This window comes from Phyllobates terribilis, unplaced genomic scaffold, assembly GCF_046119375.1.
Source record: "Phyllobates terribilis strain yellow unplaced genomic scaffold, ASM4611937v1 Scaffold_7__3_contigs__length_470593459, whole genome shotgun sequence".
Lineage (NCBI taxonomy): Eukaryota > Metazoa > Chordata > Amphibia > Anura > Dendrobatidae > Phyllobates > Phyllobates terribilis.
The window spans coordinates 46,723,916-46,737,681 of NW_027362767.1; positions in this window are offsets into that span (position 1 = coordinate 46,723,916).

Consider the following 13,766-nt stretch of genomic DNA (forward strand, 5'->3'; position numbering starts at 1 on the left):
GGTTCCTGTGGCAGAGGCTGACAAGGAGAAGACCGCCTTCACCACCCCGATGGGACTGAGTGAGTTCAACTGTATGCCCTTCGGGCTCTGCAACGCACCAGGGACCTTCCAGAGGCTGATGGAATGCTGTCTAGGGCACCGAAACTTCGAGACGGTCCTCCTTTACCTGGACGACGTGATCGTCTATTCGAAGGCTTACGAGGACCATCTAAAGCACCTGGCCGAGGTGTTCGAAGCCCTGGCAGGCTACGGCCTGAAGGTGAAACCATCGAAGTGTCACCTGCTGAAACCAAAGGTCCAGTACCTAGGGCATGTGGTAAGTGCGGAAGGAGTAGCCCCCGACCCTGACAAGGTCACGGCCATCAAGAGCTGGCCCAGCCCTTCGAACATCAAAGAAGTAAGGGAGTTCCTCGGGTTGGTAGGCTACTACCGAAGGTTCATCCCCGGGTTCACTAAGATGGCAGCTCCTATGCAGGACCTGCTGATAGGACAGTCTAAGTCCAGAAGCCAAAAGCCACCCTTCAAGTGGGATAAACCGGAAGAGGAGTCCTTCTGCCAGTTGAAGATGGCCCTCACAGGGGATGAGATCCTGGCCTACCCTGATTATGGCCAGCCTTTTATTCTCCACACAGACGCCAGTAATGTGGGACTGGGAGCCGTACTGTCACAAAACCAGCAGGGCAGAGAAAGGGTGATCACGTATGCCAGCAGGAAGCTGAGGCCCACCGAGAGGATCCCGGAGAATTACAGCTCCTTCAAGCTAGAATTCTTGGCGGTGGTGTGGGCCGTAACGGAACGCTTCAAGCATTACTTGGCCTCTGCAAAGTTCACGGTGTACACGGACAACAACCCGTTAACACACCTAGACAGTGCAAGACTTGGTGCCCTGGATGGCCCGTCTCTCCAATTATGACTTCGTGATCAAGTACCGGGCAGGCAAAACCAATGCCAACGCTGACGCCCTATCGAGAATGCCTCACTTACCTGAAGGGGACGAAGACCCAGAAGAGCTGGAGGAGGTAGAACTCCCCGCGTTTCACCGGTACGGAGCCGCTCAATACTCCCACCACGTGAAGGAGGAAGATTTAACCACCGTTATGATCAATCCCCTACCTCACCACAGCTGGGCCGAGACCCAAGATAGTGACCCTGCAATCCGCCTGGTGAAAGATCTGCTGACCCAGGAAGACGCCCGCTTAGGTCCGGATGCTCCAGAGGAAGCCAAGCAGCTGTGGAAAGAGAAGAGCAAGCTGTTCCTCTACCGGACACACGAGCTGACCTGGCAAGTCGTGGTCCCAAGGGGGGATGCAGCTATGGTCCTGGGGGCTTACCATGACAGAGCGGGGCATTTCGGTTGGAAGAAACTGGAGTTCCTGCTAAGAGGACGGTTCTTTTGGGTCGGCATGAGAGGGGCTGTAGAGAAGTGGTGCAGAGACTGTGGCCCTTGTCACCTAAGGAGGAAGGACCGTGCCAGCCAGAAGACACCCTTGAGGCCCATCGTCACCACGCAGCCTCTTGAGCTGGTAGCTCTGGACCACGTCAAATTGGCTCCAAGCCGGTCAGGATACATCTATGCCCTGACCATCGTGGACCACTATTCCCGTTTTCTAGTGGTGGTCCCGGTAAAAGACTTGACAGCCCTAACGGCGGCCAGAGCCTTCCAGCAATACTTCTGCCGTCCACACGGGTATCCGGAACAGGTCCTGACAGACCAGGGTCCAGCGTTCGAGGCTGAAATCTTCCAAGAGTTCTGCAACCTCTATGGCTGTAAGAAGATTCGGACAATGCCTTAACATCCACAAACCAACGGGATGTGTGAGAAAATGAACAATATAGTCATTGATCTCCTGAAGACGTTGCCCCTGGAGGAACGCAGCCTGTGGCCAGAAAAACTGCCAGACCTGATAGACTTATACAATCATATCCCGGTGAATGCTACAAACTGCACCCCGGCTTACCTGATGCGAGCTAGACCAGGTAAGCTGCCCGTAGACCTGGAGATGGGAGTCCTAACACCTGAGGACACCTCCCCGGATGCGGACTGGGATACGGAAAGGCAACTGCAGTACAAGAAGGTACAGGAGAGTGTGGAGAAGAGCCTGGCCCAGGTGAGAGAGAGGCAAGAAAGACTCTTCAACCAACACGCCCCTGCTGGTCCCCTAGAACCTGGTGAGCAGGTCTTGAAGCGAAAGAGAAGGCTACATAAGTTGGATGACCAGTGGGAAAGGGAACCCTACACAGTACTGCAGTCTGACCACGACAACCCAAAGGTGTGCGTGATCACCAAGGACGGAGGAGAAACCACTAGTACCGTCTCCAGAGACCACCTAAAAAGGTGCCCCGAGCAACTTCGTAGTGCAGAAGAGGATCAAAATGACCTTGAACCCGCAGAGGACAAGGAAGAAATGATCAGCACCGTTCTTGGAGAGTTCCCTCAGTCCTGGACTCGAATAAACGATGCCATAGTGGTACCCGTCCTGCACCGGCTCAGCAACAACCTACACCAGAGCCGGAAGGTAAAGAGGAGCAAGCAGTTCCAGAGGCAGAAGAGCCTGTACCAGCAGCCCAGGAGAGTCAACCCTCTGCTGACAATGAGCCTGCCATGCCTGCGGTAAGCCAAAGGACCCGCAGACAGCTGCCTGCCCTACCTGTAAGTCCAGCTGGTAGCTGTACCCCTAACGCTAGTGGGGAAAGCCAGGTCGGTCCACCACCAGACAGTGGGTTAAGGAGGTCAACCAGGAGCACAAAGGGGCAGATACCCGCTCGCTGGAGAATATAGGGTGCACTAAAATTGTAAATAACCATGTTGCCAAATGTTGAAATGTTTGCCAAGTTACCTGCATGATTATTAATAGTGTATTTCAGTTTCTTGCAGTTACTGTACGGACTCAAAGGTTATGGACTTTTAATAACCGGGACTTTGTATGGACTTGCCTGACCAAGGAATGAACTAAGACTGTAAAGGACATGGGGTAGGACAGACACCCACCTGGTTAAGGCTCCCCGTTGTGTTGGTGATATGGACACCCGGTCACAGACCACACTGTGACCTTAAGAACTCAATCTGTGCGTCACTTTCCTGATAATGTTTTATAGTCATGTATATTGTCTTTGTTTACTGTTTAGTCCCGGAGTGCTAAATTTTACTAGGGGGGAATATGTCACCCTGGCCTGGATGGCACAAATATAATAAAGCTGTGTCTGAGAGCAAGGGGGAGGTTCTCTAGTCAGGGGAACATTAGCATGCAATACCTCCTGTCTCAGGCCAGTAGGGGGAGCAGGCTGCCCCTATAAAAGCTGGAACTGGGGGCAGGGTTAGGGAGAACTGGACAACCTGTGTCTGAAGAAAGAGGTGTCCGAGAGCAGGGACAGACAGTTGTATTGCACCCTAAGAGGAAGTGTGGCAGTAGAAGAGCCACAAGCCAGAGACAAGAGGCGAAGTGAGCCTGTCTTGGCAAACAAAGAACTCCATTTTACCAGACTTTGGTGTCTGAGGCTGTGAGGATTCCACGTCCTGCAGCAGATAACCAGTCCGCAGGGGACTGTATGTTCCTTGGCCTAAGAAGCCCGGAGGCTCTGCCACAACAGAAGGGACCAGCAAAGCCGTACCAGGCCGGGAGTAGAAAGGGACCCACGTTGCAGGCCATACAGGCGAGAATACACGGTGAGCTCGGACCGTGGGCTGTTACCCTATAACGAGGAGATAGCGAGAAGGAGCGCAGAGAGCACGGTAGGCCTACACTCTCACCCTGACCAGGGCCAATTTCCCAATTGCTCTCAGACATCCAGGTCCCCTCCTAGCCAGGACTGTTTGTGGGTCAGTTCACCTGTTCTAGTAAAGACCCTGGACTGCAACCTGTTGTCTGCGTGCTCCTTGCTCCTCCAGCAATAACGGTACTGGGACGCACTACACCATCACCCCCATCTTCCATTATACTGCCCTGGGGCCGCACTCTTACCGTGGGGAGTCACACTATCCCAGCTGCATACATCATCAGCCCCAGCGGTCTGCCTTGCAGCGGCGGTTCCTAATAACCGCAATCCACAGGTGGCGTAGTCGGACATCACTTAAAACTTATAAAGGGACTACCACTGGTCTGACCACCCTGAGCCACGGACCGGGTCGCCACTACTACCCCCATCGTTCCCCTATTGCCCGGATCGGAGTGCCCCACGGCCCAGGGGGCGAGTCAGATAGATAGATAGATAGATAGATAGATAGATAGATAAAGTTATAGAGGGATAGATAGATAGATAGATAGATAGATAGATAGATAGATAGATAGATAGATAGATAGATAGATAGATAGATAGATAGATAGATAGATGGATAGATCGATAGTGGGATAGATGGAGGAATAGATAGATTAATAGAGGGATAGATAGATAGATATATAGATAGATAGATAGATAGATAGATAGATAGATAGATAGATAGATAGATAGATAGATAGATAGATAGATAGATAGATAGATATATAGATACAGGGATGGATGGATGGATGGATGGATAAATATATGGATAGATAGATGATAGATAGCCATATGGATGGATAGATGGAGGGATAGATGAAGGGATAGATGAAAGGATGGATAGATAGATAAGATAAGATAGATAGATAAGATAGATAGATAAGATAGATAAAGTCATAGATAGATAGATGGAGGGATGGATAGATAGATAGATAGTGGGATAGGTGGAGGAATAGATAGATTAATAGAGGGATGGATAGGTAAATAGAGGGATGGAGAGATAGATAGATAGATAGATAGATAGATAGATAGATAGATAGATAGATAGATACAGGGATAGATGGATGGATAAATATATGGATAGATAGCCATATGGATGGACAGCTGGAGGGATAGCTGGAGGGATAGATGAAAGTATGGATAGATAGATAGAGGGATGGATGGATAGATAGAGGGATAAATTAAAGGATAGATGAACAGATAGATGGAGGGACAGATAGATGGATAGATAGATAGATGAATACATGGAGGGTCCTTGTAAGGAAGTGGGTGGCTCCCAGGGAAGGCGAGCAGGTAGTCACGGCAAGTGACAGGGACAGTCTCTGGGTAGAAGGGCAGGAGGTCACGGCAAGTGACGGGGACAGTCTCTTGACAGGCGGATGGTCACAGCAAGTGACAGCAGGGTAAGAGTCTCTAGACAGGCAGGTGGTCACGGCCAGTGACAGCAGGGAAAGAGTCTCTAGACGGGCAGGTGGTCACAGCAAGTGACAGCAGGGAAAGAGTCTCTAGATAGGCTAGCAGGCAGGTAGCAGGTGAGCGCTCCCAGGTGAGCGGGCAAGAGTCTCTGGACAGGCAGGTGGTCACGGCAAGTGACGGCAGAGCCTCCAGGTAGGCTAGCAGGCAGGTAGCAGGTGAGCGCTCCCAGGTGAGCGGGCAAGAGTCTCTGGACAGGCAGGTGGTCACGGCAAGTGACGGCAGAGCCTCCAGGTAAGCTAGCAGGCAGGTAGCAGGTGAGCGCTCCCAGGTGAGCGGGCAAGAGTCTCTGGACAGGCAGGTGGTCACGGCAAGTGACGGCAGAGCCTCCAGGTAGGCTAGCAGGCTGGTAGCAGGTGAGCGCTCCCAGGTGAGCGGGCGGGCAGATCCATAGACAGACTGACAGGAGTTGGAAGGCAGACTGTCGGACCGCAGGAATGCAAGCAGATAGACAGGAATCAGTTAGGTATCAAGCAGAGATCTGGCAGGTAACTGGCAGGTATCTGGTAACGGGACCTGAGGGCTGAAGCAGAGTTGAAAGGCTTTGCAACAACATTGCTCGGGCACCTCCATTTTGGAGGAGGTGCCTTATATATGGTGAGGTCCTCCAGCCATTGGCCGGGGACTCCTTAGGACGGCGTGCGCGGCCCCTTTAAGAGAGGGGGAGCGCGCGCGCGCGCCCTAAGCACGGAGGCCGGGAAGCAGCGCGCGCTGCCAGCAGAGCGGGAGGAAGCCGCCGGGCACGGAGCGGAGAGGTGAGGGGAACGGCGTCCCTGCCTAGCAGGAGGCAGGGACGCCAACGCTACAGTACCCCCCCTTTAGGCCCCCCCTTTTTTAGGCCAGAGAGAAATTTATCAAGGATGAGAGGGGCATGGATGTTCTCCCGGGGCTCCCAAGTTCTCTCCTCAGGACCAAACCCCTTCCAATCCACTAGAAAAAAGGACTTTCCTCTTACCCTTTTGGTGGCCAGAATGTTCTCTACCTCAAACTCGTTTTCAGCGGAAACCGGAGCAGGAGGCGTACCTGTAGACTTGGAAAAAGAGTTAAGTACCACGGGTTTGAGTACAGATACATGGAAGGAGTTAGGCATCCGCAAATTGGCCTGGAGTTTCAATTTATAGGCCACCGGGTTGATTTGTTTGATAACTTCCAGTGGACCGATGAACCGAGGCCCTAACTTATAGGACGGAATCTTGAGCCGGACATATTTGGACGAGAGCCAGACCTTATCTCCAGGACGGAATTGTGGTCGATCCAGACGTCTTTTGTCAGCCTGTTTTTTCATCCGCTCGGATGACTGAAGAAGTGCGGATCTGGTACTTTCCCAAATGGAGGAAAATTCGTTAACGAGAGATTCCGCAGCCGGATTATCCACCGAGGCGGAGACGGGAAACGGGATTCGAGGATGCTGACTGAAGACTACAAAAAACAGGGATTTGGAGGAAGATTCGCTCTCGTGATTATTGTAGGAAAATTCGGCCCACGGTAAAAGATCCACCCAGTCGGAATGGTGAGCATTAACAAAGTGCCGGAGGAAACTGGTTAAAATTTGGTTGATCCGTTCTACTTGGCCATTGGACTGTGGGTGATAAGCAGAAGAAAAGTCCAAGGTGACCCCCAGCAGTTTACACATGGCTCGCCAAAAGCGAGAGGTGAACTGAACCCCTCGGTCCGATACGGTGTGGAAAGGAAGACCATGAAGACGGAAGACATGATGGATAAAGTCTTTAGCTAACTCTGATGCAGACGGGAGACCCGGCAGGGGAATAAAGTGAGCCATTTTGGAAAAGAGGTCAGCGACCACCCAAATGACCGTACAACCGGCAGAGACAGGGAGGTCCGTTATAAAGTCCATAGCTATATGCTGCCTAGGGGCAGCAGGTACAGGAAGAGGAAGGAGACGGCCGGCTGGCAGATGTCTCGGAACCTTGTTGCGGGCGCAGGACACACAGGCTGAAACAAAGTCTATTACGTCCTTGTGCAGGGTAGGCCATCAGTAATGGCGGGTAATAAGCTGGAGGGTCTTTTTCTGACCCGCGTGGCCAGCTAGCTTGGACGAGAGTCCCCAGTGTAGAACTTTCTCACGATCAGGTACAGTTACGAACGTCTTACCGGGTGGAAGACGATTTAGATTCACGAGGGCCACCTGCATTACTTTGGCGGGGTCGATGATGTGTTTAGGCTCCTCCTCAAGATCAGAGACCAAAAAGGATCGGGACAAGGCATCAGCTTTGATGTTTTTGTCAGCCGGGCGAAAATGAAGAATGAAATTAAATCGGGCGAAGAACAAGGACCACCGGGCTTGGCGCGGGTTAAGTCTCTGGGCACTCTGGAGGTAAGCCAAGTTCTTGTGGTCCGTGTAAATTATTACAGGGTGAAGAGCCCCCTCGAGCAGGTAACGCCACTCCTCCAGTGCCAGCTTAATGGCCAACAATTCTCGGTCTCCTATAGAATTATTGCGCTCAGAAGAGGAGAAGAGTTTGGAGAAGAAGCCGCAGGTTACCATTCTTCCGGAAGACGACTTTTGGGTAAGTACCGCTCCGGCTCCGGAGGAGGAAGCGTTGACTTCTAGGAAGAATTGTTTGTTGCCGTCCGGACGATGCAGCACAGGGGCGGAGGAAAAAGCTTGTTTTAAGGAAAGGAAGGCCTCCTCTGCTTCGGGCGGCCATTCTCCGGGATTAGCGCCCTTACGGGTGAGCGCCGAGAGAGGGGCAGTCCGGGAAGAGAAGTGCGGAACGAAGAGGCGGTAATAGTTGGCGAAGCCCAGGAACCGCTGAATAGCCTTCAACCCCTCTGGTCGGGGCCACTTCTGGATGGCGAACAGTTTCTCAGGATCCATTCGTAGGCCGGTCTGAGAGATTATGTAGCCCAGAAACGGAAGCGAGGTCTGCTCAAAGAGGCACTTCTCATATTTAGCGTAGAGGTGGTTCTGCCTGAGCCTGAGCAGGACCTGACGAACGTCCCTCCGGTGAGTGAGAAGATCCGGAGAGAAGACCAAGATGTCGTCCAGGTACACCACCACGCAGGAGTAGAGAAGGTCACGGAAGATGTCATTGACCAACTCTTGAAAGACGGCGGGAGCGTTACAGAGACCGAAGGGCATTACAAGGTATTCATAGTGACCGTCCCGGGTGTTGAATGCCGTCTTCCATTCATCCCCCTGACGGATACAGACCAGATTATACACCCCACGGAGGTCCAGCTTGGTGAAGATTCTAGCCCCCCTCAGACGGTCAAATAATTCAGGAATGAGCGGAAGGGGGTATTTATTTTTCACTGTGATCTGGTTAAGGCCTCTATAGTCTATACAGGGACGGAGTGAGCCGTCCTTCTTTTTGACGAAGAAGAAGCCTGCTCCCGCCGGGGAGGTAGATTTCCGGATAAATCCCCGGGCCAGATTCTCCTCAATATATTCAGACATGGACCAGGTCTCAGCAGCGGACAAAGGGTAAATACGCCCACGGGGAGGAGTAGCGCCGGGCATCAGGTCGATTGGGCAGTCGTATGGTCTATGAGGGGGTAATGTCTCTGCTTCTCTTTTATTAAAGACGTCCGCAAAAGACAAATAGGGAACCGGTAGGCCGGGTAGATTAGCTGGGGTAGGAGAAGGACGAGCAGGATGAACGGGAACTAAACAAGTCTTATGGCTGTCCTGTCCCCAGCGAAGAACTTCTCCGGTCTGCCAATCAAGCATGGGTGCATGTCTCTGGAGCCAAGGTAGGCCTAGCAAGAGGGCGTGAGAGAGTCCAGGCAGGACATGGAAGAAGATGCTCTCAGAGTGCAGCATTCCCACCTGCAGAGTTATGGATTCGGTGATGAGTTGGATGGGATGTGGTAAGAGGCCCCCATCCACGGCGGCGACAGATAAGGGTACAGCCAGAGGTTTGGTGGGAATGCGGTATTTCTCTACCAGGGACTGAGAAATGAGATTTCCAGCAGCTCCAGAGTCAAGTTGAGCCAGTTCAAAATAACGGTTCTCCCCGCAGATGATAGAGACCGACAGCATTAGAGATGGAGAGGGTTTATTTCTGTCTAGGGCGACCTCTCTGAGCGATCCTAGACACAGGCGTTTCCCGACCTCTCCGGGCAGGAACGGATCCGGTGCTCCTTACTGCCACAGTAGAAGCAGCTCCCCTCGGCACGGCGTAATTCTCGACGGGTCTTGACCATCTTGGTCTGGTCGACCTGCATAGGCTCGGGTGAGTGCGCCGGGGGAGTAACGGAGGAAGTGACGGGTTTCTGGAAGGTAGGGGCAAGGCGTGGAAACCTCCTCTCACGGGTGGCCTCTTTGGTGCGCTCCTGGAACCGGATGTCAATCCGGGTGGCAAGTGTAATTAAGTCGTCGAGAGTGGTAGGAATGTCCCGACCGGCGAGTTAATCTTTAATACGGCCAGACAGACCCTCCCAGAAGACGGACACCAGGGCGTCGTTATCCCAGGCAAGCTCCAAAGCAGGGGTACGGAACCGTATGGCATATTGACCCACGGTGAGACCTCCTTGGCGGAGGCGTAGCAGAGATGAGGCGGATGAGGTCTTTCGTCCTGGTTCGTTGAAGACCTTCCGGAAAGCCGTGAGAAAGGCTGGCAGGTTGGACACCAGGGGGTCTCCTCTCTCCCATAGAGGATTTAGCCAAGCCAGTGCCTCCCCCGTGAGATGGGGCATGATGAAGGCTACTTTGGCTAGGTCGGTGGAAAACTGGTGTGCCAACAGTTCGAAGTGCAGAGTGCACAGGTTAATGAAGCTCCGTGCCTGACCGGGATCTCCGCCAAAACGAGGCGGGGCGGAGAGGCGGGGACCGGGAAGAGATGCCATGGTATTGATGGGCAGCGACGCTGCCGGGGTAGGAGTCGTGCGACTGGAAGCAGGTCCCGAAGAGGTAGACAGTGTGTCCAGGCGGGAGTTAACACTACGCAGGTGGCTCAGGATGGACTCTTGTTGGGACCTCTGACGGGAAAGTTCATGACATAGGTCCGAGAGCGAGGGAGCTTGGGTGCCACCGGGTTCCATGGCCCGAGCAAACTGTAACGGGTCTGGGAGGTGGAACCTCTGAGCAATAATACAAAGGGGCAGTCCTTGTAAGGAAGCGGGTGGCTCCCAGGGAAGGCGAGCAGGTAGTCACGGCAAGTGACAGGGACGGTCTCCGGGTAGAAGGGCAGGAGGTCACGGCAAGTGACGGGGACAGTCTCTTGACAGGCGGATGGTCACGGCAAGTGACAGCAGGGTAAGAGTCTCTAGACAGGCAGGTGGTCACGGCAAGTGACAGCAGGATAAGAGTCTCTAGACGGGCAGGTGGTCACGGCCAGTGACAGCAGGGAAGGAGTCTCTAGACGGGCAGGTGGTCACAGCAAGTGACAGCAGAGAAAGAGTCTCTAGATAGGCTAGCAGGCAGGTAGCAGGTGAGCGCTCCCAGGTGAGTGGGCAAGAGTCTCTGGACAGGCAGGTGGTCACGGCAAGTGACGGCAGAGCCTCCAGGTAGGCTAGCAGGCAGGTAGCAGGTGAGCGCTCCCAGGTGAGCGGGCAAGAGTCTCTGGACAGGCAGGTGGTCACGGCAAGTGACGGCAGAGCCTTCAGGTAGGCTAGCAGGCAGGTAGAAAGGTGAGCGTTCCCAGGTGAGCGGGCAAGAGTCTCTGGACAGGCAGGTGGTCACGGCAAGTGACGGCAAAGCCTCCAGGTAGGCTAGCAGGCAGGTAGCAGGTGAGCGCTCCCAGGTGAGCGGGCGAGAGTCTCTGGACAGGCAGGTGGTCACGGCAAGTGACGGCAGAGCCTCCAGGTAGGCTAGCAGGCAGGTAGCAGGTGAGCGCTCCCAGGTGAGCGGGCAAGAGTCTCTGGACAGGCAGGTGGTCACGGCAAGTGACGGCAGAGCCTCCAGGTAGGCTAGCAGGCTGGTAGCAGGTGAGCGCTCCCAGGTGAGCGGGCGGGCAGATCCATAGACAGACTGACAGGAGTTGGAAGGCAGACTGTCGGACCGCAGGAATGCAAGCAGATAGACAGGAATCAGTTAGGTATCAAGCAGAGATCTGGCAGGTAACTGGCAGGTATCTGGTAACGGGACCTGAGGGCTAAAGCAGAGTTGAAAGGCTTTGCAACAACATTGCTCGGGCACCTCCATTTTGGAGGAGGTGCCTTATATATGGTGAGGTCCTCCAGCCATTGGCCGGGGACTCCTTAGGACGGCGCGCGGCCCCTTTAAGAGAGGGGGAGCGCGCGCGCGCGCCTAAGCACAGAAGCCGGGAAGCAGCGCGCGCTGCCAGCAGAGCGGGAGGAAGCCGCCGGGCACGGAGCGGAGAGGTGAGGGGAATGGCGTCCCTGCCTAGCAGGAGGCAGGGACGCCGACGCTACAGAGGGATAGATAGAGTGTGATAGACAGATGACAGCTACAGACAGCAAATAGTACATCGCACATATCGCACATATAGTTCACACATTGTACAGAGAGCACATAATAATCACCTACAATATTAGGTGACAGAGATGAGCAGTAGTACTTTCACTTTCTCACTTTCTCCAGGTCGGGGCCCAGGAATTGGATCCTGTGCAGGGCAGGCACCCCTCCCCCTCCTGGTGAAGACGGCAGAAGACAGGATAGAGGAGGGGAGACTGCCCCCTGCAGTCTGGAGCCGGTGCAGGAAGGGAGCACTGCAGCATACAAGTGAGTTTTGATAGGTGCGTGCCCCTGCTTCTAAGGAGGGGCAGCTGCACCCCCTGCCCCTCGCTGGCTACGGCCATGATTCACACACAGCATTTTTGCGGATCCGTTTTTTGCAGTAAAATGCAGTGACTCCGGGCATCCCAACAAAGTCAATGGGTTTCAAGATATGACATTCAGACACATCGTTTTGTGAGGATACATACATACATTACTGACCCTGAATTGATCCTGAGTTACATTCTGTATTATTCTCCAGAGCTGCACACACTATTCTGCTGGTGTAGTCACTGTGTACATACTTTACATTACTGACCCTGTACTGATCCTGAGTTACCTCCTGTATTATACTCCAAAGCTGCGCTCACTATTCTGCTGGTGCAGTCACTGTGTACATACATTACATTACTGATCCTGTACTGATCCTGAGTTACATCCTGTATTATACTCCAGAGCTGCACTCACTATTCTGCTGGTGCAGTCACTGTGTACATACATTACATTACTGATCCTGTACTGATCCTGAGTTACATCCTATATTAAACTCCAGAGCTGCACTCACTATTCTGCTGGTGCATTCACTGTGTACATACATTACATTACTGATCCTGTACTGATCCTGAGTTACATCCTGTATTATACCCCAGAGCTGCACTCACTGTTCTGCTGGTGCAGTCACTGTGTACATACATTACATTACTGATCCTGTACTGATCCTGAGTTATATCCTGTATTATACTCCAGAGCTGCATTCACTATCCTGCTGGTGCAGTCACTGTGTACATACATTACATTACTGTACGGATCCTGAGTTACATCCTGTATTATACTCCAGAGCAGAACTCACTATTCTACTGGTGCAGTCACTGTGTATATACATTACATTACAGACCCTGTACTGATCCTGAATTACACCCTGTATTATACTCCAGAGCTGCACTCACTATTCTGCTGGTGCAGTCACTGTGTACATACATTACATTACTGATCCTGAGTTACATCCTGTAGATCTTTTATTATAAAAATGAAAAACATAACAATAATAATAACAGAAACATAACAAAATTAATAACCAGAAAATAGACAATGTAATGAAACTGGTCCAGCCGCTCTCTGTCTCCTCACACACATATTATACATATATACACAATAATAACTACTTACACTGTGACATCTGGTCCGGTTACCAAACAAATAATAACAATATAATAAACAATAACCGACAAATTATATACAAACTAATATATACAGTCTTTTTTTTTTTTTTTTTTAAATAAATAAAATAAAATAAATACTAACTATACAAATATATACAAGACAAAACAAAACACCCCACACTCAAGCCCACCAGTCCCTCCCCGGCACTGACCTGAGAGCTGCTCCTGCGCCTCATGCCTCAGTCCAACGTCCATAGGCCAGATCACGCAGTGCCAGTTTTTCACCCAAATAACCAGTGTCCCACAAGATGAACCCACCTCCCCCCTTTTCCCTCCACCCAACCTAACACCTGCACCCAAACCCAAATATACAATATATACAGAAACAAACAATACAATAACCACAACTGACAAAGCCCAAGTTCGGCGCCTGCAGCCCTACATCACTGTCTACTGATCAATAAAACAAAAATCTATGGTGTCAGCAGCAGCCCACCACCAGGAGAGGAGATGACCAGACTAGGGCACACTAAAAGAAAAGCCCCTCCAGAGGAGAGCGGCCCTCCGTGTACCCAGTCTCTCATACTCCAGAGAACGCACCTTCACCAGGTCACCGAGTATGCTCCTAAACACATCGTCCACTGGGAGGATTTTCCGCTGCGTCGATACTAAGCACCGTGCATTCCACGTGTGATACCTAACCACTGCGCTAACTAGAAATAAGGTGCAGCGGTCCC